The sequence below is a fragment of the Ammospiza caudacuta genome, chromosome 18 (genome assembly GCF_027887145.1).
Source record: "Ammospiza caudacuta isolate bAmmCau1 chromosome 18, bAmmCau1.pri, whole genome shotgun sequence".
NCBI lineage: Eukaryota > Metazoa > Chordata > Aves > Passeriformes > Passerellidae > Ammospiza > Ammospiza caudacuta.
Window position 1 is genome coordinate 2,822,794 of NC_080610.1, and position 25,668 is coordinate 2,848,461.

A 25,668-nucleotide genomic window follows, 5' to 3' on the forward strand; every position below is an offset into this window, starting at 1 on the left:
AAACAAACTTTGTGAAAACTATCCATTGGATTAAAATGTTATATATTGTCTTGTAACAAAGAAACTTGGGACCATTTTGAGCTATGGCAAACTGCTTACTCTTTTAAACCTCACAGCCTTTGAAGCTGGTCTTTATCTGAGTAACAAATCATTCTTAGCCCGACTATGGTCCCATCCCTTCAATTAAAGCAGCAATAATAAAATCCTCCCTCAGTGCCAGGCAGCAGCTAATGCTCCTCTCTCCCCATGCCTCATCCTGAGTGCTTGCCTGGGTTTGCTGCAGGGAAGGGGAGATTCAGAGCCAGGCCCTCAGCAGATCTGCCTGATGCAATTTGCAATCCCATCTTATGTTCTGACACTTCAGATGTATTCCAATAACTCCAGAAGGGTGAGGGGTCCTGCTCTGCTCCAGTTGTTTAGAGATGAAATTAAGTGGGGAAAAAGAGGAGGGCTGAGATAAATGGGGAGGGCTGGCTCCACTTTTGGGACTCCTTTTATTGAAACAAAGATGAGCAGGGATGAGGTTGGTGGGAGAAAGGGAGCAGAGCTATGAACTCACATTTTGGGGCAAATCCTCACATCTGTGCTCTGAAAGCATGGTGTGTGAGTGGCTGTTGTGGTGTGAACTGACAGGTGTCTGCTAAGGAAGGCAGGAGCCTCCCCTGAAATAGAAAATGGAAACACCCTCCCTCTGAATTGCTATAATTTTGAAATTAAGGGGCTCTCAGGCAAAGACATGGGAGTAAGAATAGCAGTTCTTTATTAGGGAAGAAAATAAAAATAAAAGAAACAAAGCAGTAGTACAAAACAACATTGCCAGAGTCAGACCATGCCCGGCCCCCTGTGTGTCAGGCGGTGTCCCAGCCCCATCCCATGGGGGCTCAGCCCTCCTGCAGTGCCAGCTGTGGCTCTGCTGCAGCAGGGATCCTGCACAAGGGGGGAGTTTTCCTCTGCAGCTCCAGGGCTGCTGCAGATGGGCCTGGGCTCCCTCTGGCCATGCAGGGCAGCAGAAAGCTGCTCCTCTGGCAATGCAGGGGGCAAAGGCTGCTGTGCTGTGCCAGGCTCAGATTGGATCCAGGCAGGAATGCTTGGCTCCTCCCCTGGGCACAGCATCTCCCCATGGGATGCTGGCATTGGATCAGCCCTGCAGGGACACTCAGTGGCCATGGACAGCAGAGATCTCCTGGAGGGAGGGTTGGTGTGGGAGAGATAAAGAAACAACTGCCCATGAACAGCAGAGAACTGCCCCAGCTCTGACAGATGGGGATAGAACACACAGCCCCAGCTAAATCTTACAGCCCAGGACAGTGGCAGTGGAGGCTCCAAGCCCAGGGACAGTGAGGAATCCCCAGAAGCAGCAGGACACAGTGTCAGCAGCTTCCCTGGAATCACCTGAATCATGGCAGAGTGGGAATCCTCCTGAACCCATGCCAGCAGGGAGGCCATGGAGGCTTCTTCCCTGCAAAGGCAACTTCCCTCAGAGCTGAGCTGCACAGGGAGCAGCTCCTCTCTCTCCACATCCAACACAGACTCAGGAAAATTGCTGCTCTTCCTGCACTTCCCTTACCAGTCCCACTCCCAGGTTTCCATCCTGAGCTCTTCACCAAGGAGCGGGGTCAGGACACAGCCATGGGCTCTGACCCTGCTGCACCCTCAGCTTGTCAGGGCAGCTCGTGGATGTTCCACTGGCTCTGCAGGGATTTGAGAGATCTCTGCACTCCCCTCATTCCACAGCAACAGCAAAATTCCTGCGAGATTCCTGCTGGCATCACTGGCCTTGGAAGCTTTTGTCAGCCCGGGGAGCAGGAGGAGTGGATCTGGCACCTGAGTGACCCAAGGGCAGCAAGATCCATGTCACAGACATATTTTATGAAAAATCCTTTCATTAGGATTTTTTCTACTGAGAAGCCTCAGAGGAAAAGAAAAACAATAATAATCTGCTGCTGTGGAATGCAACACATGCATCTTTGATTGGTTCATGTTGGTTGTTTCTAATTAATGGCCAATCACAGTCAGCTGGCTCAGACTCTCTGAGAGTCACGAGCTTTTGTTATTCATTCCTTTCCTTACTAACCTTCTGATTAAATCCTTTCTTCTATTCTTTTAGTATACTTTTAATACATAGTTTTCTTTTAATATAATATATATCATAAAGTAATAAATCAGCCTTCTGAAACATGGAGTCAAGATTCTCATCTCTCCCCTCATCCTTGGACCCCTGCGAACACCACCACAATCCTCACCCAGAGAAAGGTGGAGTTTAAGCTGGGCTTCCTTTAGTCTGTGATTTCCCAGGATCAGTGTCTGGGAGCACCCTCCTCCCCTCTCCCTTTCTTTCCCTCAAAACACCCTGGCATCTCCTTAAGCCTTGCTTAGCACCTGGAGAAGCCCTGGGATACACAAAAGACACTTGATAAAAGCCTGCCTGTATTTTACCCAGCAGAACTGTGTGGGGGAATGTGCTCAGAATTGCTTAGAGACACAGAGAGAAGTCCTTTAAGAGCCCACACTTTCCCTTGAAAGCCTGGGAGAAAAATCCCCACTGCCTGCCTTTGTGAGAAAGGTATTTTTTATTTAAGATACAAAGCAGGATTGTGTTTGTGTGCTGCCCTTCATCTGCATTACTCCACTTAAAATCCCATTGCAGAAATATGAAAGAACTCTGTTTTCTTTAAGGATATATCAGCTCTATTCCCAGAGGGATGAAAGAGCACCAGAAAAAAAAAGGGACAGCTTTAGTAAAACAGCATTGCCAGGGGACATAATAAATACATAAATTACTCACAACCAGCCAGGCAGCCTCACAAACTGCACAACAACATCCTGCAGTGCAGGGAAATATATTCCCTGGGAATGTTCTCAGTGCTTGTCCTGCCATCCTGGGCGTCTCTGGCCCCCAAACACTCAAACCTGTGGCCTGGAAGGAGCTGGAGCTCCTCTGGAGCGCTGCCTGTGGAGCTCCATGCCCCAAGCTCTCAAACACCTTGTTGTGTCTCCAGTGGATCCCACAGAGCTTCTCAGCATCTCCTTGGAGCTGTTGGAGCTCAAGACTGGACAGGGAGCTGCAGATGAGCTTCCCTGTGCTGGGAAAAGCTCCCTCAGCTCTCCTCAGCTCTTGCCACTGTCCAGGGCCAGGGGACAGTTTGGTTTCATTCCAGTACATCCCACAAAAGTGCTTTTCCTCACTCTGGGGTCCATCCCAACTCCAGCGCACCAGGTATGGTTCAGCTTCCCAGCTGACCAAATCCAAACACACTGAGCTCAGATTCCTCATCAGAGACCCAAAATGGGTCCCTTACACCCCAAATTCTGCATTCCCAACAGCTGGAATTGTCCATCAAGACCCAAAATGGGTCCCTTATATCCCAAATTCTGCATTCCCAACAGCTGGAATTGTCCATCAAGACCCAAAATGGGTCCCTTATATCCCAAATTGTGCATTCCCAATGGCTGGAATTGTCTATCATGGCTCATTATGCTCTTTTTAATTGGTTGCCTTTCTGCACAGGAATGCTGCCTTTATTTTTGGAGGATATATTTGGATATTCCTTGTCCTGCTTATCTTTCTCCCAGGTGTCTTATCAATCCCTCAGGTGGCTTTTGTACCTGTGCGTTGTCCTTTGAGGGATTACCACCATCACTATTGCTGATGACTCCCTGTGTGCTTATCAGGTGAACTCTTATCAGGTGAACTCCTGCATTGCCCATTAATTCAGGGAATTAATAAAAGAATCAGCATTTTCCCAGCCCTTCCTCAGGCTGCTGTCTCCACTCCTTCTTGGATTTGTGCAGTTGCAGGAAAAGACTGAAGAAGAAGAAAGAAGGAACAGAAGAAAGGCTGTCTGTCCCTGTGTGTCCCCCAGTCTGTCCCTGTCTGTGTGTCCCTGTGTCCCCCAGTCTGTTCCCGTGTCCCCCAGTCTGTCCCTGTCTGTGTGTCCCTGTGTCCCCCAGTCTGTCCCTGTCTGTGTGTCCATGTGTCCCCCAGTCTGTCCCTGTCTGTGTGTCCCTGTGTCCCCCAGTCTGTTCCCGTGTCCCCCAGTCTGTCCCTGTCTGTGTGTCCCTGTGTCCCCCAGTCTGTCCCTGTCTGTGTGTCCATGTGTCCCCCAGTCTGTCCCTGTCTGTGTGTCCCTGTGTCCCCCAGTCTGTCCCTGTGTGTCCCCAGTGTGTCCCTGTCTGTGTGTCCCTGTGTGTCCCCAGTGTGTCCCTGTCTGTGTGTCCGTGTGTCCCCCAGTCTGTCCCTGTGTGCAGGCTCAGGGCAGCCCCAGGCTCTGCTCCAGGCCCAGCCATGGCCCCAGAGCCACGGGCAGGGCCTGAGCCCAGGAGCTGCCCCTGCCCAGGAGGCAGAACTGCTGCCCTGGGCAGTGCCAGCCCTGAGCAGAGCCCAGAGAGGCTCTGGGGGCTCCTCGCTGGGGCCATGGCAGAGCTGTGAGCACACCCTGCTGTGCCCTGGGCTTGGCATGGCCCCAGGGAGCACCAGGGGACACCAGGGACCCTCTGGGCTCCCTCCAGCCTCACCCACCCTGGATTCCATCATGTGGAGATGCCAGATGTGGGACACTGATGTCTCTGGAATGCCTGCAGAGAATCCAGAGGCAGGGAAGATGATGAAGAGTGAAGAAGGCCCTCTGTTTCCCACTCCTGCAGGTTTGTTTGTTTCAGGGAGGATCCACATCCAAATCCCCCCCTGCTCTGACAGGGAACAGTGCTCTGGAAACACAAAAGTGAAGGGACAAGCTGGAAAACTGAGTCCCACCCTCTGAGGCTTTGGGGGTTTCCCTTTCTTTGGTGCCTTCCATCTTGTCCATGTCCTTCCTCCTGTGTCCCCCCAGTGCAGTGGGATCTAGCTGCTGCTGCAGAATCATTACAGATCCCAGAATGAGCAGAGCTGGGATTTCTCCTCTGCTCATAACACACCACTGCAGGAGGAAGGAAGAGCAATGAGAGCATCTCCTCTCACCTCCAGCAGCAATGAGGGAGCCAGGAGGATGGAGAACATTGGGGAATAGGGGAATACAAACCTCTCCCTCCTCAGCTGCTTCCTGCTTTCCATCCTTCCCAGTGCAGTTCAGGATTCCTCTAAAACTGTTTGTTGCAGCTTGTCCTGACATTTCCAAAGGGGCTTCTTGTTTGTGTTATGATGTTATATCCTTAACTGCAGAGTCAGCAATTTCAAATGTTAGCTCTCAGAGAAAAAATATTTAACACCAGAAATTCCCAACTGCCTTCCTTCGTTGTTCCTCGCTCTCATCTGAGTTGTTCCCTTCTCTTTCTCTACCTACATTTAAAGCCTGTTCCCTCCTTTTTCCAGACCTGTTTTTAAGATGTTTTCCTTTCAGCAGATTCATTTTTCAGGACTTTTGCTCAGGATCTTTCAGGCAACTGAACAGAGAGAAAATTCCTCATAAAATCCCCACAGCCAAAGGTTCAATGTCCTGATGGAGCAGTCTTGGCCAATGTTGAACCAGATCCATTCTCTTAGAACTCCAAATCCCAGAATCAGGTTGGTAAAGATCATCGAGCCCAGCTTGTTTTGGTGTCATGGTGATGTCTCCAAGAACTGCTTTGCACACTGTGAAAAGTCTTCATTTGAAGGCATTTTGGGATTATTTATTCCAGCAGAAAACTCCAAAGTCTTTAAAAACTGGAGCCACTGCATCAGATCCCTGAGCTGAGTTCCATGTTCATACAAACAATTCCTGCATGGAGCATTTTGGTCATGCTCAGTGTCCTCTTGTCCAGAAAACTCCAGATTGTTTTTTATCCATGGATGACATACATGTGGAATTTCTCTGCCATGATTCCTGTGAGGATGAGCAATTCCAACCTTGATCCCCAGATTTTAGAGGACAAAATGACAAAGGATCTGCAAGGAGCAAAATTCTCCAGGATGAATGGAATGGTGTTCGGGTCTCTCCAAGTGTTCCAGTCTGGAATACAGAGTGAGAGATGTGGGAGCAAAATCAGGGACCAGTTGAAAGATGCACAAAATCCTTTGGCTGCACCACTCCCTTGGCCATCCGATCCCAGGAACATCCCCATGGAGGCACCTTCAGTTCCCAGAGGAAAAGCTCGAGGAGATCTCCACTCCCTCCAGGAGGAGGGAATTTGGAATATTTGGGCAATGTGGGTGATATCTGGTGGGATAAAGTGGCTCCACTGCCTCAGGGCAGGCCAGGGCTGCTGGGCGTGCAATGGACAGCCAGGGATCCTATGGGATAAAGGGGAATTGAAATGGGAACGAAAGGAAAGAGTCACATGATCCAGAGCATTTTTTAGTGCTTCTGAAGGGGGTTTCAGTGTCACCTCTAGCAAGGTTTGGCTCCACTGTGTCACCAAAAGCCAGAGAATAAACTCTCCACCTAATTTGCTGGATTGGAAAGCCAACACTATGTAATTATGAGTGCTGGATGTGTGGGAATTCTCCAGCCTACAGACCAGGCCATATCCATGAAATTAATACATATCCCTCACATTTCTATATTCACAATTCTGTGCTCATTGTGAACTTACTGGGATATGAGCAAGGGTCTTTTGAGGGTCTTTGGTGACATTTGGAGCATCCCATTCCTCAAAATCCCCTTGGATGGTCCTGGATCTTCTGATGGATCTTCACTCCTTGAGAGTGTCTCAAATATGTGACCAGGTCATGATGCACCTTCTGTTATCATTCTTTATTCTGGTCTCTGTATAAAGATCTCTGTTCTCAAAACTCAGGCATCTCCCAGTCCATATCCATCATGGATATAGAGAAATAGGGAAGCCTTGGCTGGCACAGGATCTTTTAGTCACAGATGTGGGGGATGAGCACAAAGTCACATGAATCCCTGGCATTTTGTAGGGTACAAAACTCAGCATTAACCCCAAATGTGGGATCATAAACTATTGTCCTAAAATTAAAATTTTCCACTATTTGCCCCACTGCTGCATGGATTTCTTCCTGAGGAAACAGAACCTGGTTGGTTACAGCCCCACCACAGAGGCCACCACTAATCCAGGTCCCCAGGGGCCTCATCCACAGGGTTTTACATCCCCTGAGGATTTAACTGCTTCATTAATTAACACAGCCCCTCTCAGAAGGAAGGATAAGCCCTGCTCCAAAGCCACCTGTGCTGTGACAGTCCCACACCCGCTGACCACAGCCTGGCTGCTGCATTAGTGCTCATCTGCATTCCCAGCAGACAATGGGATTTCACAGGACGTGAGCAGGAGCGGAAACTCTCCATCCATCAGAGAGATCCATGGACTCCAGAGTGGGAGTCAGGTGTTTATGACTCTCCCCATAATATTAAATTAATACAGTGATGATTTATCAGCCTGGCAACTCTCTGAGGCCAACAAAGAGGGAGAGGGAAGCAAACAGAAGCTGAGGCTTTGCCTGAGTTAAAATATTTGTGCCTGGTACTGCTGGTTTATAAGATCCAGCCCCATAAATGTTTCACAGGCTCCTTCCCAGCCAGGCTGTGCTGTCACACACCCTGGGCAGGGTGTTTAAACCCTGAACCCTGAGTCAGTTTAAATTTCAGGCCCTGACCCCGTGATTTTACTGCAGAGAAGTGGCAGAGAACAGAAAGTGCTCCTGCTGCAGGCCTGGCCCTGCATTGTTACACCTGCAGGAGGATGTGCTCGGCTGAGCACTGCAAAGGGCATGCAGGGCTGGAGGAGAGAGGCCCTGGTGGTGTCTCAGAATAAATCAGCCCCTGGGCTGCCTCTATTTATCAGGGATGTGGTTTAAACAGGAAGCCAGGCAGCAAAGCTGGAGGACAAAATGATAAAATGGCAGGAAACCTCCCCAAACCAGGCAGTGCTCCCACACGAGTTCCCAGGGAGCTCAAGGACAAACCAGCTGCTCTGGGCAAGCCTGCTTTACAACCAGCAGAGGATCAGGGAATGTTCTCCAGCTTTCTGCTTTATCTAACACGTCTGAAAGTCCATAGAGTTCAGGGAAAGAGTCAGAGCAGCTCAGGGGAAGCGAAATGTCACCAAAGGAGCCCCAAGAGGCCAACCCCAGAGGAGGCCTGGGTGGTTCTGTGGGCCCCAAGTCTGAGGAGAACTGGGGAGGGCCCTCACAAGGGGTTTTTAAGGGAAAAGGAAGGGAGGGAGGAAGGGAGGGAGGGAGGGAGGGAGGGAGGGAGGGAGGGAGGAGGGAGGGAGGGAGGGAGGGAGGAAGGAAGGAAGGAAGGAAGGAAGGAAGGAAGGAAGGAAGGAAGGAAGGAAGGAAGGAAGGAAGGAAGGAAGGAAGGAAGGAAGGAAGGAAGGAAGGAAGGAAGGAAGGAAGGAAGGAAGGAAGGAAGGAAGGAAGGAAGGAAGGAAGGAAGGAAGGAAGGAAGGAAGGAAGGAAGGAAGGAAGGAAGGAAGGAAGGAAGGAAGGAAGGAAGGAAGGAAGGAAGGAAGGAAGGAAGGAAGGAAGGAAGGAAGGAAGGAAGGAAGGAAGGAAGGAAGGAAGGAAGGAAGGAAGGAAGGAAGGAAGGAAGGAAGGAAGGAAGGAAGGAAGGAAGGAAGGAAGGAAGGAAGGAAGGAAGGAAGGAAGGAAGGAAGGAAGAAGGAAGGAAGGAAGGAAGGAAGGAAGGAAGGAAGGAAGGAAGGAAGGAAGGAAGGAAGGAAGGAAGGAAGGAAGGAAGGAAGGAAGGAAGGAAGGAAGGAAGGAAGGAAGGAAGGAAGGAAGGAAGGAAGGAAGGAAGGAAGGAAGGAAGGAAGGAAGGAAGGAAGGAAGGAAGGAAGGAAGGAAGGAAGGAAGGAAGGAAGGAAGGAAGGAAGGAAGGAAGGAAGGAAGGAAGGAAGGAAGGAAGGAAGGAAGGAAGGAAGGAAGGAAGGAAGGAAGGAAGGAAGGAAGGAAGGAAGGAAGGAAGGAAGGAAGGAAGGAAGGAAATGCCTTGAAATAATTAATACAAATATTTTAAGAAGCAATGTATATAATTTTTAACCTAATGGAAAAAATAGATGGTTTTTAATGCTGTTGGAATTGCTCAGCCTGAAAAACACAAGGCTCCAGGGAGACCTTTCCAGTATCTAAAGAGGCTCCAGGAGAGCTGGAGAGGGACTGGGGACAAGGGATGGAGGGACAGGACACAGGGAATGGCTCCCAGTGCCAGAGGGCAGGGATGGATGGGATATTGGGAATTGGGAATTGTTCCCTGGCAGGGTGGGCAGGCCCTGGCACAGGGTGCCCAGAGCAGCTGTGGCTGCCCCTGGATCCCTGGCAGTGCCCAAGGCCAGGCTGGACACTGGGGCTGGGAGCAGCCTGGGACAGTGGGAGGTGTCCCTGCCATGGCAGGGGTGGCACTGGATGGGCTTTAAGGTCCCTTCCCACCCAAACCATTCTGGGATTCTGGGATAAACAGCCTGGAGAGGAGCAGAGTGCCCAGGAGGGGTTTGCTGCTGGGGCATTGCTGCTCAGAGGACCAAGGTGAAGGAATTATGGAATCAAAACGTGATGAAAACGAAGGTGAAGTTGAATTTAAATAAATGTAAAGTCAAGTGCAAGGGGGAAATCCTAATGAGGCATCTCCAGGATGAGCTCCAAGTGGATTATTGTCATTCCAGAGGCAGTGAGATTTTATCAATTCCATAAATACATCAGCTCAGCACACAAAGCAAGCAAATCAAATTATGGAATTATCAGGACAAGAGAGGACAGACACAAGGAATCTCTGTGTGATACTGGTAAATCCACCACAAACCTCTGCTGGTAAATCTATGAAAAAGCTGTGCCTGGATACTGGGGCGGTTGTGGGTCTTCCCATCCAGAACAGGAATGCAGGAGAGGTGAAAAAAGGTGGAGAAAACCCCAGTGGGGTGAAGAAGGTCATGAAGGAGCAATTGGATAATTCAGGGAATTTCAGAGTGGAGGTGACTGTAAGGAATATGAAAAGAAGGGAAAAGGTGTGAAGGTGACAGACACCAGAGACAGGTCAGGAATGCCTCAAGGGAGCATCAAGGGAGCTTCTGGACACTCCCAGAGCCTCCTGCTTGGAAACATGCACAGAAAACAAAGGAAGCAGCTCCCAGTCACTGCAAATCCTCATCCAACCTGGTCCTGCAGGGATAAAAGCAGAATCCCATCATTATCTGGGACCCCACATGGGAGGGGACAGAGCCTCAGTCACAGGTGAGGGAAACGGGAAACAGGAGTTGGGCCTTGGAGGAACTACAGGAGAGAGCTGTCCTAGAAAGGGGATTAATGGGGTCTGGGGGTTCTCTCAGTTGGGAAGAACAATGAAAAAACAAAGGGAAAATTGCTGTTTTTTTCTGGAGCCAGCCTGTTGGAGAGTGCAGGAGGCAGGACATGGATCAGCTCCAGGTTGGGCAGAGGATGGGGACAGGATGCCAGGGCACAGGGGCTCAGTACAATCCCAGGAAATCAACCCTCTCCTGCTCTTCTCCCTTCTCCTGTGGGTGCAGAAGGAGGCTCTGGGTGATCCATGGGGAACTGGTAGCAAGAGTGAGCAGCAAACACAGCTCTGCCAGCACTGGGGTTCCCTGTGATGATACATAAGGTCATGTCCTGCTTTCCCCACTAATTACCCTCCTCACCCTAAAGGAGAGCTCTGCTCACATCCCAGTGAAATTAACTGAGAGAAAGGATCTTCGCTTCCAAAAATGTAAAAGGTTTATTAAAACCTTATCAAAAATCCAACAGAAGACAGAATAAAGAAAATATCACAGCACCAGGAGCAGAGGATTGTCCCCACCATGTGCTCACCCACACAAAGGAAGTTTCACCTTTTAAACCTTTGGCCCCTCCAAAAGTTCTGTCCAGGGACTCCTCCCCTGCCCAGTGGTGGAAATCCTTAAATCCTTAAATCCTGATTGAAGCTCAGGTGCTGCCATAGTAACAATCCCACCCTCCCAAATGTCCCAAACTCAGGGCACCCCTGATAACAACACAAGGGGGGTAAAATGTAATTATAAATCTATAGAACCTCTCTTAACATTTATACAGGATATTTGCCTTTCAATTGTGAGAGGAATAGCAGATTTGTCTTTCCAAACAAGCTGTGGGTCTGATGGTAGATAAAACCAGCACTGGGAGATAAACAATGGGAAGGATTCCACTGATTGATGAATGGGAAAAGATATTTGCTTTTACAAATAAACTCTAGGGTTGTTAATAAATGAAATTAGACACTTAAAAATGAAAGAAACAATGGGGAAGAAAAAGCCCTAAATTCTGTAAGAATTAAAAATTAAAAGGAAGTTTATACATTAGAGGGAAATCTTCGGTATTAGGGCATTTTGGGAAGCCTGAACCTCTCAAGTACCTCAGAAATGGGGAGAGAAGGGAAATGTGGCTGAGAAATTGGGATAAAAAGCGAGTTTGGGTCCTCCAAAAATTGGAGAGATCCCAGGGGAATGCCCCATGGCCTCTCCCTTTATTCAAATAAAGTCAGAGGACTCCTCTGTCTCCTTTTTGGACATAAACCTCTGGTGTTGGTGGGTTAATTTTCCTGACAATTGTGAGAGCCAACCATGGCCCTGCTCATGTGTCTCCCCAGTCTGGCTGGGTGTGCCTGTCACACAGCCCAGGGGCTGCAGTGCTGCCCCTGAAGCTGAACCTGCCCTGGCAGCTCCATCAGGGCTCTGGCATTCCCGGGGCTGCCAAGATTTCCCTGGGAATTCGCTGTATCTGAGGTTTCTGGCTTTGCCAGGATCAATAATTCCAGGCTGGTCACACAGCTCTGGCAGGACGTGGTGGGCAGGCTCCACGGTGATTATTTGAGCAGCTACAAAAGAAGCGTCTTCCTCTAGGAAAACATGACAAAAAGGAAAAAGACCCACATGAATTCAAATGCAAATGGGGATTTTTTTTGAGGAAAATAGAAGCCAGTGTTTTGGGGCTGTGTATCCTGAAATGGCACTGTTGGGATGAGCTTCAGGTGCTGGAGGCATCAACCTCCCAGTGGGGAGGAGCAGGGGCCCACTGGGCATTCCAGGGGTTTGCAGGCACGGAGCAGGAGCAGCCCCAGCTCTGGGATCAGCATTCCCACAGTGCTGGAGTGGGGAGCTCCGCCAGGATCACGTTTCCATGGAGCATCAGCTCATTCCACACACACACAAATGGGTTTAGACAAAGCCCCGAGATCCCTTCAACACCCCTTTGAAAGAGATTTTGTAACGAGCCTTTTCTGCATCATCCCATCATCCCAGCCTGCCGTGGTTTTTCTTTTCCCAGCTCTCCCAATCCATCCTTTTGTCCACCTGCTGAGCCCAGAAACATCTTCTCCTCATGGAATCCTTTTGCAGAAGATATAAAACATGCAGCTCTCATTTCTCTGGTCTATACTCAGTATACTCAGCCCTCTTACTTTTCCTTCTTCATGGGTTTTTTTTTTTGGAGTGTTTTTTTACATAAAACTTCTCTTAACATATATATATATATGATATTTGCCTTTTAAGTGTGAGACCCAACCATGGCATTACTCATCTACCACAGTAATTACACCTGGAGCCTGACCTGCAGACATTATTCAGGGGTAATTGTCTCCTGAAAACAAATGGTGTGTTTTTCCCCACAGCAGCTTTGGGCAGTGTCACCCAGAGCTGCTCAGAGGGACCTGAATTCCAGCCGTGGCCACAGCCCAGCAATAATTCCTGCCTGCTGCCAGGATGGAGCTCTTCTCCAACAGATTTGGAGCTAAAATTTAATCCATTATGGCTGTAAACAACCCACTCCAATGGGAAGCAGGTGTTACCTGTGCTGTCTGCTGAAAATATGAAGTCATAACTCTGGAAAAATGGTGCAAGCCCGAGTGTCTGTCTGGTTATTTGTCAGTGGGTAATGTCCCCTGCATCCCACAATTATTGGGAGTGGGATTCATCTGGCTCCATGTGTCCCTCTGCAGCTCTCAGCAGGATCAGTAACAGAGCCCAAACTGCCATTAATCCTGGCCTAAAGCCTAAAATAGGTCAGTGAACAGCACCTGCAAGTGTCACTTTCCCTCCAGACACTGCAAAGGGAGCCCACAGAGATGTGATCAGACAGAGGCATTAAAAATTGGGAGGAATAAATCCCCCAGGGACTTGCTGCCCATGTATCTGAGCAACACCATTGATCCCAGGGCAAATTCAATCCCAGACAGTAATGGAAGGAGACACAGACACTGCTCAGTCTGTCCCTACAGCTGTTCATCCCAGTCAGCTGGGACAGCCACGGTGACACCAGTGCCAGGTCAGGCAGGGAAAGTCACCCAGACACCTTTTCTAGAAATAACTCAGTGTTTTCTCTCCCAGGGATGCTCCTGAGGGATCACAGTGATTTCCCTGAGGTCTGGGCAGGGGGAAAGCCTGGCCCTGTGATCCTGAGTGGGGAGGAACTAAAGGGCAAAGTCAGTGCTGGAGTTTGGGAGTGTGGAAACAAATCCCTTTCACCTGAGGGAAAGGTGGGGAGCCAAAGGTGCCATGCCATAGATACTGCCAGGTCTGGAGAGCCCTGCTCCATGGAAAAGGGCCTGAAAAGCTGAGGCCATCCTGAGTGAGTGTCAGTGGGTGTGGGAACCCAGAACATCCCTCTGGCTGTCCAGGATGGCCAGGACCCCTGCCAGGGGGCTCAGAGACCCTCACATAGAGCCCAGAACACCTGTGAATTTGCTTGTGACCCGTGGAGCAAATTACCAACCTTATAGGAAGATCAGCAAGCCACAACAGTTTAGGTGGAATAATAGTGAAGTTATCATGGGGTGGAAAAGTAGATTTTGGGGTTTTGGTATGGGGGTTCAGGAGGCAAGAGGGAGGGAACTGGGTGTGCCCAGCCTTTCTCCTTCTTCTTCTTCTTCTTCTTCTTCTTCTTCTTGGCCTCCATCTTCTGCTGTGATGGTGGCACTTTGGGATTGGTTTAGAGTAGAAGCTCACTGTCTAACACAGGTGATGGGTATTGGGAAGCAATTGTAAACATTGTACATGTAGCTTTTAGTATAAAGACACAACACTGCCCTGGGGGAGGCAGAGTGCCTGGAACTGTCCTGCTGGACGGACCTTCGCAGGGCAGGAGAAATTTTTTATAGATAAGAAACAATGAACAACCTTGAGAAATGAAGAGCCCTGACTCCTTCTTCAAGTGCTGGGCTGGGAAAAGAGACTATTGAACTTTTCTTGAAGTCACTGTGACAAGCTAAAGAGCCTGACAAGTGTGTCCATCTGGTACCAAATGGGATCAGAAAAGGCTGCAGAGCTCATTTTTTTCCCTTTCCCTCCTCCTGCAGGAACGTGTGGAGAGTCCTGCTCCTGCAGCACCTTTCCTCCCCTGGAACACATTCAGTGCAATTTTACACAGGGAAAAAAGCAGGATTGATTTCTTCTCCTCCCCTGATCTCTGTGAGCACAGAACGCAGCAGCAGCTCAGGAGTGGCCTGGGAGGAGCTCAGTTTATTGCCTGGCACACAACCCAGCATCAGCAGGGCCATGATGGAAACACAGATCCCAGGCAGGCAGGGAAAAGGGCTGTTAGGAAAATGAGCTGGAGCTCTCGGAGAAGATGCTGCATTTCTTTCATGGAAAGCACAATTCCCATCCCCTCTGGGAACCTGGAGCTTCCAGCACTTCTTTCTGTGCCTGCCAGGATTTCAGGGCCATCTGTGAGGCATCACCACTGTCCCCACGCTGGCCAAGCATCAGAGCTTCTTGGGTCCAGAGCAGACATCAGCAGGAGCATCCAGAGGAAGGAGCCAGGCTCCTGAGGAAGATGGGGAGCAGGGGATGAAGGGCAGGGCTGTTCAATGCTGAGCACACATTCCAGGGTGCAAAAACAAATCCTCTGAAGAAGATGAAATCGAGAATCAGAGTCATCCCCTCTGTTATCCTCAAAGAGTCAGAGCAAGGAAGGGCTGCTCTGTTCAGTCACAACACACCACAGGCAGAGGAGCTCACTCCAGCAGGATCTGGGGAAAAGCAACTCTTGGAACTGCATTTTCAGTTGGAATTGGGATGTTGTTGCCTTGAGTTTTTAAGATTTTCTAAGCCTTCTGGTGTTTACATTATTGGAACGAACTTTCTCACACACTTTGTGTAAATAAGTCATCATTTTGCATTCCTTTATGGAGGAGGAGAAATTTGATGGACTGTTGATTTGTCCAGTGTCACTGGAGAGGTGTCACTGTCACCCTCCCATCCACTGTCACTTTTGGAAATCTAGAAATGTTGGAGTCAGAAAACTAAAAGTCCCTTTTTTACCTTGGAAAGAGCAGCAAGTCCGTGTCGTGTTGTTTCGTGTGCTGTAGTGACACATTCCAGCAGGAACTAGGGTAAAGCAACTCTTGGGTTTGTATTTTCAGTAGGAATTGGGCAAAATCCACCTGGAATGTCTCAGATAAGATCATTGTAATTCCTGTGCAATCCAATTCTGAAGGAGGACGCAGCTTTCTTCCCTCTCACTGTGTGTGACAGGGCATCCTGAGCTGGCTGCTGGACTGACTGGGAGATTCCCAGTGGATGTTTGAGGGGATGGGTCCGACATGGGTGGCACCAGTTTTTGCTCAGGATCCTCTCCTGGAGCCTCCACAGAATCACAGGATCATTAGGCTTGGAAAAGCTTCCAGATCATCAGGTCCAACCTTTGGCCAAACACCAGCATGCCCAGTAAGACAAACTTCATGCCAAGTGTGACGGTGTTCACAGGGGTTCCTGGATGAGGGAACAGAGGAGGATCTGTCTCCATGTTTCAGAAGGCATGACTTATTATTTTATGATATATATTATATTAAAACTGTACTAAAAGAATAGAAGAAAGGATTTCATCAGCAGTCCAGCTAAGAATAGAAAAAGAATGATCACAAAGGCTTGTGGCTGGAGCAGAGAGTCCTAGCCAGCTGACTGTGATTGGCCATTAATTAGAAACAACCACATAGACCAATCACAGATGCACCTGTTGCATTCCACAGCAGCAGATAATCATTGTTTACATTTTGTTCCTGAGGCCTTTCAGTTTCTCAGGAGAAAAAATCCTAAGGAAAGGATTTTTCAGAAAATATCATGGCTACAGCCAAGTGCCCAGACAAGGGTGGAACCCCAAATCCCATCGTATTCCCACATGAGTGAGGTGAGTGCCAGCTGGGAGCTGCTGAGGATCTCTCCTCCTGCTTTTCTCTGCCCAGTTAAGCCTGCCAGGGCTCTGCTTTCACATCTCCAGGGGCTGCAGGTCACTCCAGGTACTTCCAGGTGTTTTGGTGCTCCTGAGGTGGCAGGAATTGGGGTGCCAGGAAGTTTGCAGGTGGCTCTGATGGAAGGACACCCCACACAGCAGTGCCAATGGCCACTCCAGCAGTGACTGGAAAGAAATTAGGCCTGAAATTGTCTCTTCCAAGCTCTGTCTGCTCAGCAGGGCCACAGGAGCAGGAGACTTGTCCACACAGGCCGGTCCCTGTCACAGGAAGCAGCAAGTGGCAGCCAGAGTTATGCTGGCTCCCTGTCCCTTATTTTAAAGGCAGATCCCTGATGGCCTTGATTCCTTCCTCGAGGTGATTTTTTATTGCTTCTTCCAGCAGATGACCCTGATTTCATTTGCTCCACGAGTTCCAGGGAGGCCACATCAATCAGGCAGAGCCTGGAGAGGAAGCAGCCCCACCGTTGATTAAAGCTGGCGCTGAGGGTGGAATTCAGCCTGGAGGAACCTTGTCTTTTAACAGGAACTAATCACAAAGTCAGGGGGAAAGGAGCTGCTCTTTTTGTGTGGTTGGTGTTCTTTGTGCACTGAAAAATCTGTCAGTGAGAGCTGAGCAGCTGAGCATAAATTCTTTTGTATTTCCTGATTTTTTTTACAATCATCATCATCATTGTCATTATTTTATTCCTTTTCTGTCCCATCACACTGTCCTTACCTTAATCCAGGATTTTTCCTACTTTCACCCTCTTAATTCCCAGGGCAGGGCAGTGGGAGAGGGGCTGTGCTGGGCTCAGCTCCCAAGTGGGATTAAACCACCACAGCCTAGCTGGAAAATGACATTTTATTCCAAGAATTTAGTGAAGATAAAGGGCAGGACAGGATTCTGGGACATCCTATAACCTCATCTCTCTGATAGGACCTGCCTGGCACTCCAGGAATCTCCATCCCTGGATGGCAGGGAGGGCTCAGAGCTGGACTGGGGTTGTCTTCCCTGAAAACTGCCTGATTTCCAAAAATTTTGGGATCAAGTTCAGCTTGGAATGCATTTTGATAATGTACAGCTGAGATAACTCTACATAATAAATATTTTCTCGATAAAATGTGATTTTTAATCCATAAATATGGGCTAGATGGGTACTGGCTGGCCAAGGCAGGTCCCTGGTGACCAAGACTCACTCTTGGTGCAATTTCCATGTCCTACATGGATTGTGACCATTCCAGCAACTGCAGCAAGGCAAAAGATGCCTCTAAAAATAAAGAATTTTTCTCTTCTCCCAGTTGGGAAGCTCTCCCATCAATCCCTAAATATAACAGCAATTTCCATGTGCTTTGGAAGTTTATATGGAAGTAGGTCCTCAGTTGCTTGGGGTGGTTCATCAGATATAAGTCACTATGCAAATGGGACAAGTGCAAGTGCTCAAATGATGGCATTAGAATTTTATGGGCTATAATTACAAAATATTTTTGTATATCATTATTTTGATATGATTATTTTCATATCATTATCATGGAAGTTGGAAGAGAAGAACCCTTGAAAAGTTTGCGTGAGGAAAATGAGAATATGGGAAAAGGAGAAGGGATCTGCTGCAGAAAAATCCCTGCAGTACCAGCAATCATTAATATGGATTTTGGGGATTGCAACTGCAAATGAAACCCTTTTTTTTCAGTCCTCACTTAGTGATAAAATGGCAAATCCTTGTGGGATAAAAGCAGGATGGATATTCCCAACAACATATTAGTTCTCCTTCATCTGAGGAAAATTATTAATAAAGGCTGGACGTGGTTTTCTTTACTCTTGATGCTTCATGCTGTGAAAATAACAAAATCTGTTGATTTGCATTACAACATCATTATCAGCTGCTTGATTATTTTCAAGATAAGAAAAGTGGTAGAGGTATTATTGCAGAATATGAAAAAAAAATCAAATATTTTGAGCTTTGGTCTATTATTTATCATCATTTGTAGTTTCTGTGCTAATATTTGTTTTAGTAGATTTGCCTCCAAGTTAACAGGAGAAGAAAATGAATGGGCTCTGTGTTGAACCAGCAGCCCAAAACAGGGAATGCCATGGATGAAACCAAATTTTATCTTTGGAACAGTCAAAAAGGCCAAGGACAGCTGGGCTGTGTCACCCTGGGGTGGCAGCAGGAGCAGGGCAGTGCCCGTGCCCTGAGCTGGCACTGCTGGGGCACCTCCAGGGCTGGGGCAGCTCTGGGACCCTCCTGACAGGAGAGACCTGGAGGGGCTGGAGCGTGTCCAGGGCAGGGAACGGAGCTGGGAAGGGGCTGGAGCCCCAGGAGAGGCTGAGGGAGCTGGGCAGGGGCTCAGCCTGGAGCAAAGGAGGCTCAGGGGGCCCTTGTGGCTCTGCACAGCTCCTGACAGGAGGGGACAGCCGGGGGGGTCGGGCTGTGCTCCAGGGAACAGGGACAGGAGCAGAGGGAACGGCCTCAGGCTGGCCCAGGGCAGGGGCAGGGGGGATTTTGGGGAAATTCCTTCATGGAAAGGGGGGTCAGGCACTGGCACAGCTGCCCAGAGCAGTGCTTGAGTCCCCATCCCTGGAAATGTCAAAAACCCCACAGATGTGGCACTTGAGGACCTGAATTCATGGTTGGACTTGCTGAACTTGGGGGGTTTTTCCAACCAGAGCCATCCCCTGATTCTGTGAATAACTAATACTTATCCAATAACCAACTCTAATTCAATCACCAATTCTAATCCAATAACCATTTCTAATCCAACAACCAATTCCAATCCCACTTAACTCACGGAAGCTCTTCCAGCACAACAAGAAATCTTTCAATTTGCCAACCTTACACCCGCAGAAATCCACGTGTCTCCCCAGAAGGCTTTTTTCCTCTCTAATGTGCACCTAACAGGCTCATTAAATGATTTAACGTCATTAAAGGTCACTCCTGCACATCCAGGAGGACTTTCCACGTGGAATTTTTGATTTTATTACACGGAAATAAAGCTGAGGTGCACAGACCCTCTTTTTAATAGTTAAATATGCATGTATTTATTTATTTATTTATTTATTTCCCAAAAGAGTTTTTTTCATCACAGAGCTAATTAAAACAGACTCATCTTGTGCTCTGTCTATGAGATATTGCAAATATTAAAGAGGGGGCTAAAAAAAGAAAAGAACAAGTGACATTATTTGGACACAAACACAGCTCCTATTTAAAAGACAGGCACTGGTAAAGTGGAAATAAGCCAAGAAGTTTCATTTTATTGCATTTTGGGATAACAAGGAGGTGTTTGAGAGGCTTTAAGTTGATTTTTTGGGCTATTTCGTGCGGAAAAATTCAGCACAGGTTGTGTGTGATAACAGCCCAGGAGACTTGGATGTGAAAACACCTGAAATTTAAACTATAAATATTTCTTTACATATTTATTTCACTACTTCTCACACCAGGGACCTGTGTTGTCCCCATATCACTGGGGAAAAAAGCTTTCCTTGAAGAACTAAATATGAATAAGCTGCAAAAATCCATGAAATATTGATCCTGTCCAGGCTGGCCTGCAAATGGAAGAGAATCCTGCTCGTACACCTAAGAAGTGTTTTACAAATTCATTAAAAATAACACAGTAGCCCCAGAATGCACTAAAGGTGATTAATTTGTACCATTTTAAATAATATACTCTGGCTTATAAAGGCTGAATTATTTATGAGAGCAGCAGTAACATCTACTGGAAAGAAAAATAAATGTTGGGCTAAAGCAAACAGTGTTTTTTCCAAAAGTCACAACACACATCATAATTTCTGCATTGGTTGTTCCTTGTTTTCAGAGAACCACGGGATTGCTGAGGTTGGAGGAACCTCTGGAAATCACCAAGGAGTCGAGCAGACTGTCCAGAACAGGGTGTGGATATCCCCAAGAATGGAGAGTTCACAGAATCCTTGGACAATCAGTGCTTGACCAACCCTAAAATTCCTCTTTTTAGGTCCCAGTGAATGTCCTGGGTTGTAGGATGGGGTTTGGGGCTGTGTGTGTTTTATCACCATCTGTGAGAGCTGGGGCAGTTCTCTGCTGTTCATGGGCAGTTTTTTCTTTATCTCTCCCACACCAACCCTCCCTCCAGCAGATCTCTGCTGTCCATGGCCACTGAGTGTCCCTGCAGGGCTGATCCAATCCAGCATCCCATGGGGAGATGCTCCGCCCAGGGGAGGAGCCAAGCATTCCTGCCTGGATCCAATCTGAGCCTGGCACAGCACAGCAGCCTTTGCCCCCTGCACTGCCAGAGGAGCAGCTTTCTGCTGCCCTGCATGGCCAGAGGGAGCCCAGGCCCATCTGCAGCAGCCCTGGAGCTGCAGAGGAAAACTCCCCCCTTGTGCAGGATCCCTGCTGCAGCAGAGCCACAGCTGGCACTGCAGGAGGGCTGAGCCCCCATGGGATGGGGCTGGGACACAGGGGGTCAGATCCTCCTGCTCTCACAGTGATTTTTTGAAGTTTTGGGGTTTTTTTTGTTTTTTGTTTTTTTTCGTTTGTACTATTGCATTTGTATTTTTAATTTTCCTAATGAAGAACTGTAATTCGTGTTCCCATATCTTTGCCTGAGAGACCCTTAATTTCAAAATTATAATAATTCAGAGGGAGGGGGTTTCCATTTTGCATATCAGGGGAGGCTCCTGCCTTCCTTAGCAGACACCTGTCTGTTCAAACCAAGAAAGTGAAGCCTCCTGAATTTCAATTTTTTGAGCACTGTCCCTGTTCCTGGCACTGGGCACCGCTGGAAGAGCCTGGATCCAACTCCTGCCCATTGTGATGGACATGGACAAGGTCTCCTCTCCTCAGGCTGAGCAATCCCAGCTCCCACCAGGCACCAAAGGTGCTGCCATCCCATTCCCACTCTCCTGGCCCTGTGCTGGATCCCTGCTCCCAGAACCATCTCCAGATGTGCAGGAGGAGCTGCAGCCCCCGGGGAAGGGGCACAGGACACTGTGGCACTGAGCACCTGCAGAACCAGAGCAGATTGACCACCCTTGGGGCGTGCTTAGGATCCAGTTTGGAACTTGAGGCATCAGCTGAAACTCAACCTGATGCCATAGAAAGTGAAGCTCCTCTGGGCTGTCCCCAGCCCTGTCCCCATCGTGTGACCACACTGAGCCCCCTGAGGCTGATTCCTTTCCCTGCAGTGCTCCAAAGCCTGGGTTTATCCCTTGGGCAGCACCTCCAGCAGCATGAGGAGAAAATGGGAAAAGGAGCCAACCATCCTTCCCTGAGGATGCACCAGGACAGGAGATGGGAGCATCCATGGGGAAGATGGAGAGGTTTAATTCCTCACCAGAGCCACAGAACCCGTGGTGAGCTCCACAAGGCTGTCTCTGCCACACGTCTGCTCTCACCTCACGATGGTTTTATTATTTTCCTGTCAGTTTTCCTTCCCAGCTGCTTTACGAGCCAGACTTTTCATTTTGGTGGAAGCCCAGGAAGGCTGGAGCAGGGCTGGGGTTAAAGGAGGGCAGAGGAGGAGGCAGCAGTTGCAGGCTGCAGTTCGGATGCTTTATGTTCTCCTCAGAGCTCCCTGTCAGCTCCTGCTGCCATTGCCAGGTGATGGATTGGCTCTCAGCTCCTCACACGGAGAAAACATTGGGAAAGGGATTGCATCCCACCTGGAATGGGAACTGAAGCACAAACTGGGCACCTCTCACCTCAACAGAGGTGATCAGTGGGAGGGGAGGGGAAAAGGTGTGTCCATGGAACTGGAGGAGCTCTAAGGTCCCTTCCCACCCAGCCCATTCTGGATTCCATGGCCCTGGAGCAGAGCAGGGTGCCCAGGGAAGGCTTTGCTCTCATGGGAGGCTCTGCTGTGGGGGATAGCTGGGGCAGGTTCTGCTGAGGACCGAGGGACAGAACAGGGTTGTCGCAGACATCTTTTCATGAAAAATCCTTTCCTTAGGATTTTTTTCCTCCTGAGAAGCTGAAAGGCCTCAGGAACAAAATGTAAACAATGATTATCTGCTGCTGTGGAATGCAACAGGTGCATCTGTGATTGGTCTCATGTGCTTGTTTCTAATTAATGGCCAATCACAGTCAGCTGGCTTGGACACAGGGCCCAAGCCACAAACCTTTGTTATCATTCTTGCTGATTCTATTCTTAGCTTAGCTAGCCTTCTGAGATGAAACCTTTTCTTCTATTCTTTTAGTATAGTTTTAATGTAATATATACCATAAAATAATAAATCAGCCTTCTGAAACATGGAGTAAGATCCTTGTCTCTTCCCTCATCTGAAAACCCCTGTGAACACCGTCACACAGGGTTTGACTCTGATAAGGACAGGAGAACAGCACAGCCTTGGAGAAATAGATAAAGGATGTAATTTAGGCAAAGCACAAGCAGGAACCAGCCCAGCTCTGTAAGGCTGACAAAGGAGAAGTTATGGAAAATAAAGACATTTGGCTTCCTCACAAATGGAGGTTGAGGAACAGCCACCTAAAAGGACACCAGACATTGAAGACAGACCCAAAGAACCCTAGAAGGGCTTTGATAAGGGGTGTGATTGTGTAAAATGATGTCAAGTCATCAGGGATAGCTCCTGGATGTGTAATCAGTGTGAGATAAAAACTGTTCACCCAGCACTCAATCAGATCCTCCCTGTGCCCAGCACTGCAACACAGAATTCCTGATTTCTAATGCTCCAATCTGTGATAGCATGTTTCCATCTGGCTGATTTCAGTAGCAGTTCCACGCTTTGGAAGATGAAGGTGTGAGATGGAGAAGGAGAGAGCCCTTCCCTACTGAGCCCAGGGCTCACTCCCCTCCTCAGCAGAGTCAGTGGGAAAATCATCCCGAGGCCAGCAGGACCCTCTGGGGCAGGTCAGGCCTCCTGGCCAGAGAGAAATGATCACAAGTCTCCCCTCAGGGCAGGATTCAACAGTGGGTTGAGCCAGAGATGAACTTGGGCCAAGATTCAGTCCTGGGCTTTGTCTCTCACCTCCTCCAGAGCAGCATCAGATGAGAATGGTGAATGGCTGTGGTACATTCCTGCCTTTCCCATGTCACACATCCATCCCAGAAGAATGTTGGGTGTCACAGACATCTTTTTGTGAAAATCCTTTTCTTTAGGATTTTTTCCCTTCTGAGAAGCTGAAGCCTCAGAAACAGAATGTAAACAATGGTTATCTGCTTCTGCAGATGCATCAAGTAGATTTTTGATTGGGCCATCTTGAATGTTTACAATTAATGGCCAACCACAGACCAGATAGCTTAGACTCTCTGTCCGAGCCACAGATTTTTGTTATTCATTCTTTTCTATTCTTAGCTTAACCTTCTGAAGAAACCTTTCCTTCTATTTCTTTTTATTATAGTTATAATGTAATATATATATATCATAAAATAATAAATCGAGCCTTCTGAACATAAAGTCAACATTCTCGTCTCTTCCCTCATCCAAGAACCACTGTGACCACTGTCACAATTGGGTGCAGGAGACTCAGGCATTGATGGGGATCAGGGGCTCCTGTGAAATCTCATGATCACCTACAAAGCACCCAGAGGAAGCAGAAAATGTCCAGTGTTGACAAGGGGGACTCCTCCAGACCCTCTGAACTCGTTAAATCCTCCCATGAGAAAGGACATGGGTGAGAATCCTGCATTTTTCTGGAGCTCTCCAGCAGGGACGTGATGGAGGCAGAGCATTCACAGATCCTGTCACCTCCTGGATACCCAAACCCTCAGCACCACACCAGCTGTGAACTGAACCCTTCCACCACTGCTGGGAGATGAAAGACAGCAGAATTTGGGATGCCTGAAAGGAGAATTCCTGCCAGCAGAGCTGGTTTTTGGGAACATGCCCTTGATGAAGTTGTTTTTCTCTTTATGACACAGAATTACAGTTGTTAGAACTCCCCATTTAGTGACAATCTCCTCCCTTTGCAAACTGCTGTGACAGGAGATGACGAGGCAGAAATGGTCTGAGTTCTCCAAGGAATCTCGTTATCTGGTCCAAGAAACTTCTGTTCATCCCTAAATAGAGGCTGGAAACCCAAGCACGACATCAGGAACCATCAGGATCAAAACCAAGATCCTGTTTTGCATATCCAGCCAGACTGGCTCAGTGAACACCACAAAATGAAACTCTTTGGGATTTACCCCTGCAGTCCTGGTTGGATTTTGCAGATGAGACAGGAAGAGTCAGGTAAATCCTATTGTCCCAACACTCATTTTCTCTGATTGCTGAGCACCTGCTATTGAATAAAACCCAGAGAATTTCTGCTCCTGAACATGTGCTGGGAGGAAGGCTGGGTGAGTAATTGATTTTTCAGTTCAACTACCGAGTTAAAAAGTGAAAAAAAAAATCAATTTGATCCAAACCCAAGCAGATGTTTTCAAGTTTCCTTGCCAAAAAGAAAAATGAAACAATTCCACTTCAGTGATTAAAAACAAAGAAGTTTTATTCTGGTTTGGGCCATTTGGAGGAAAATGAGCCTGCAAAAGCTATTGCATCTTTTTACACTCAACAGCACCTTACATTCAGCATTAGCAAGGCCTGGAGTGGTGTCCCCACCTCCAAATGGGGACAATGTCCCCTTGTTTCATGGGGAATTTCTTCCATGTTTCATTGGGAATTTTTTCCATGTTTTAGGGGGAATTTGTTCCATGTTCCATGGGGAATCTGTTCCATGTTTTAGGGGGAATTTGTTCCGTGTTCCATGGGGAATCTGTTCTGTGTTTCAGGAGGAATCTGCTCCATGTTCCATGGGGAATCTGTTCCATGTTTCATAGGGAATCTGTCCCACTCATGCTCTACTCACTGGAACAAAAAGGAAAGGTGTCTCCTCTGCTTCCACATCCCTCAGAGATGCAGGATCATCCTACCCCCCAAATTAGGTATTTCGTCTTAAGTGGAATGATCAGGATATTGTCCCAAAATCCCCCTGCAGGAAGAGGAATTCAGCAGGGAGCTGGATCACCCCAGTGACTTGGAATTCAACAGAAGTGGATTTCAACACATTTAACCTTTGAATTGAAGGACAAAAAGTAGTTTCTCTTCTTGAGATTATTTGGCTTTTTTCCTCTTAACAGGCTGGCCATTTCACAGAATTACTTTGAAATGCAGATCAGAGCAAAATATTTCAGATCAGTTTATTCTGCCCCTGAAGTTTCCTTACCTGAGTTGTCAGTGCAGCTCATGGAGTCTGTCAGGTCGCTCTGCCTTTTCCCTTTGGATTCCTGCCCAGAGCCCAGGGTTGTTGTTGAGGAGTTTTAATTCCCCCCAGCAGGAGCTGATCCTGCTCGGTTCTGCTGTCAGGAAAGGCAGAGCAGTTTCACTGATCCCCCTTGTAGCAGAAGACAGGACTCAAGTGTCTCCCTTGTTCCACCGTGAGGCAAGGGAATTGTATCTTCCAAAATTTCCTTCTTGAACTTCCTTAAAAGACAGGGATGTGGGAGACAGCAGGGAGAGTGTAAACAGAAGCACAACAGCAACTGTTAACACCAAGCAACCTTTGATTTTAAATCAAAAATGCTCACCCAGCGTGCAGGAATTTGGGTATTTATTTGCTCTCTTTTAGCAAACCTTCTCCTTTCCCCAGAAGCTCTCACTGCTACTCAAGTGGATTCTTGGGAAAAGGAAG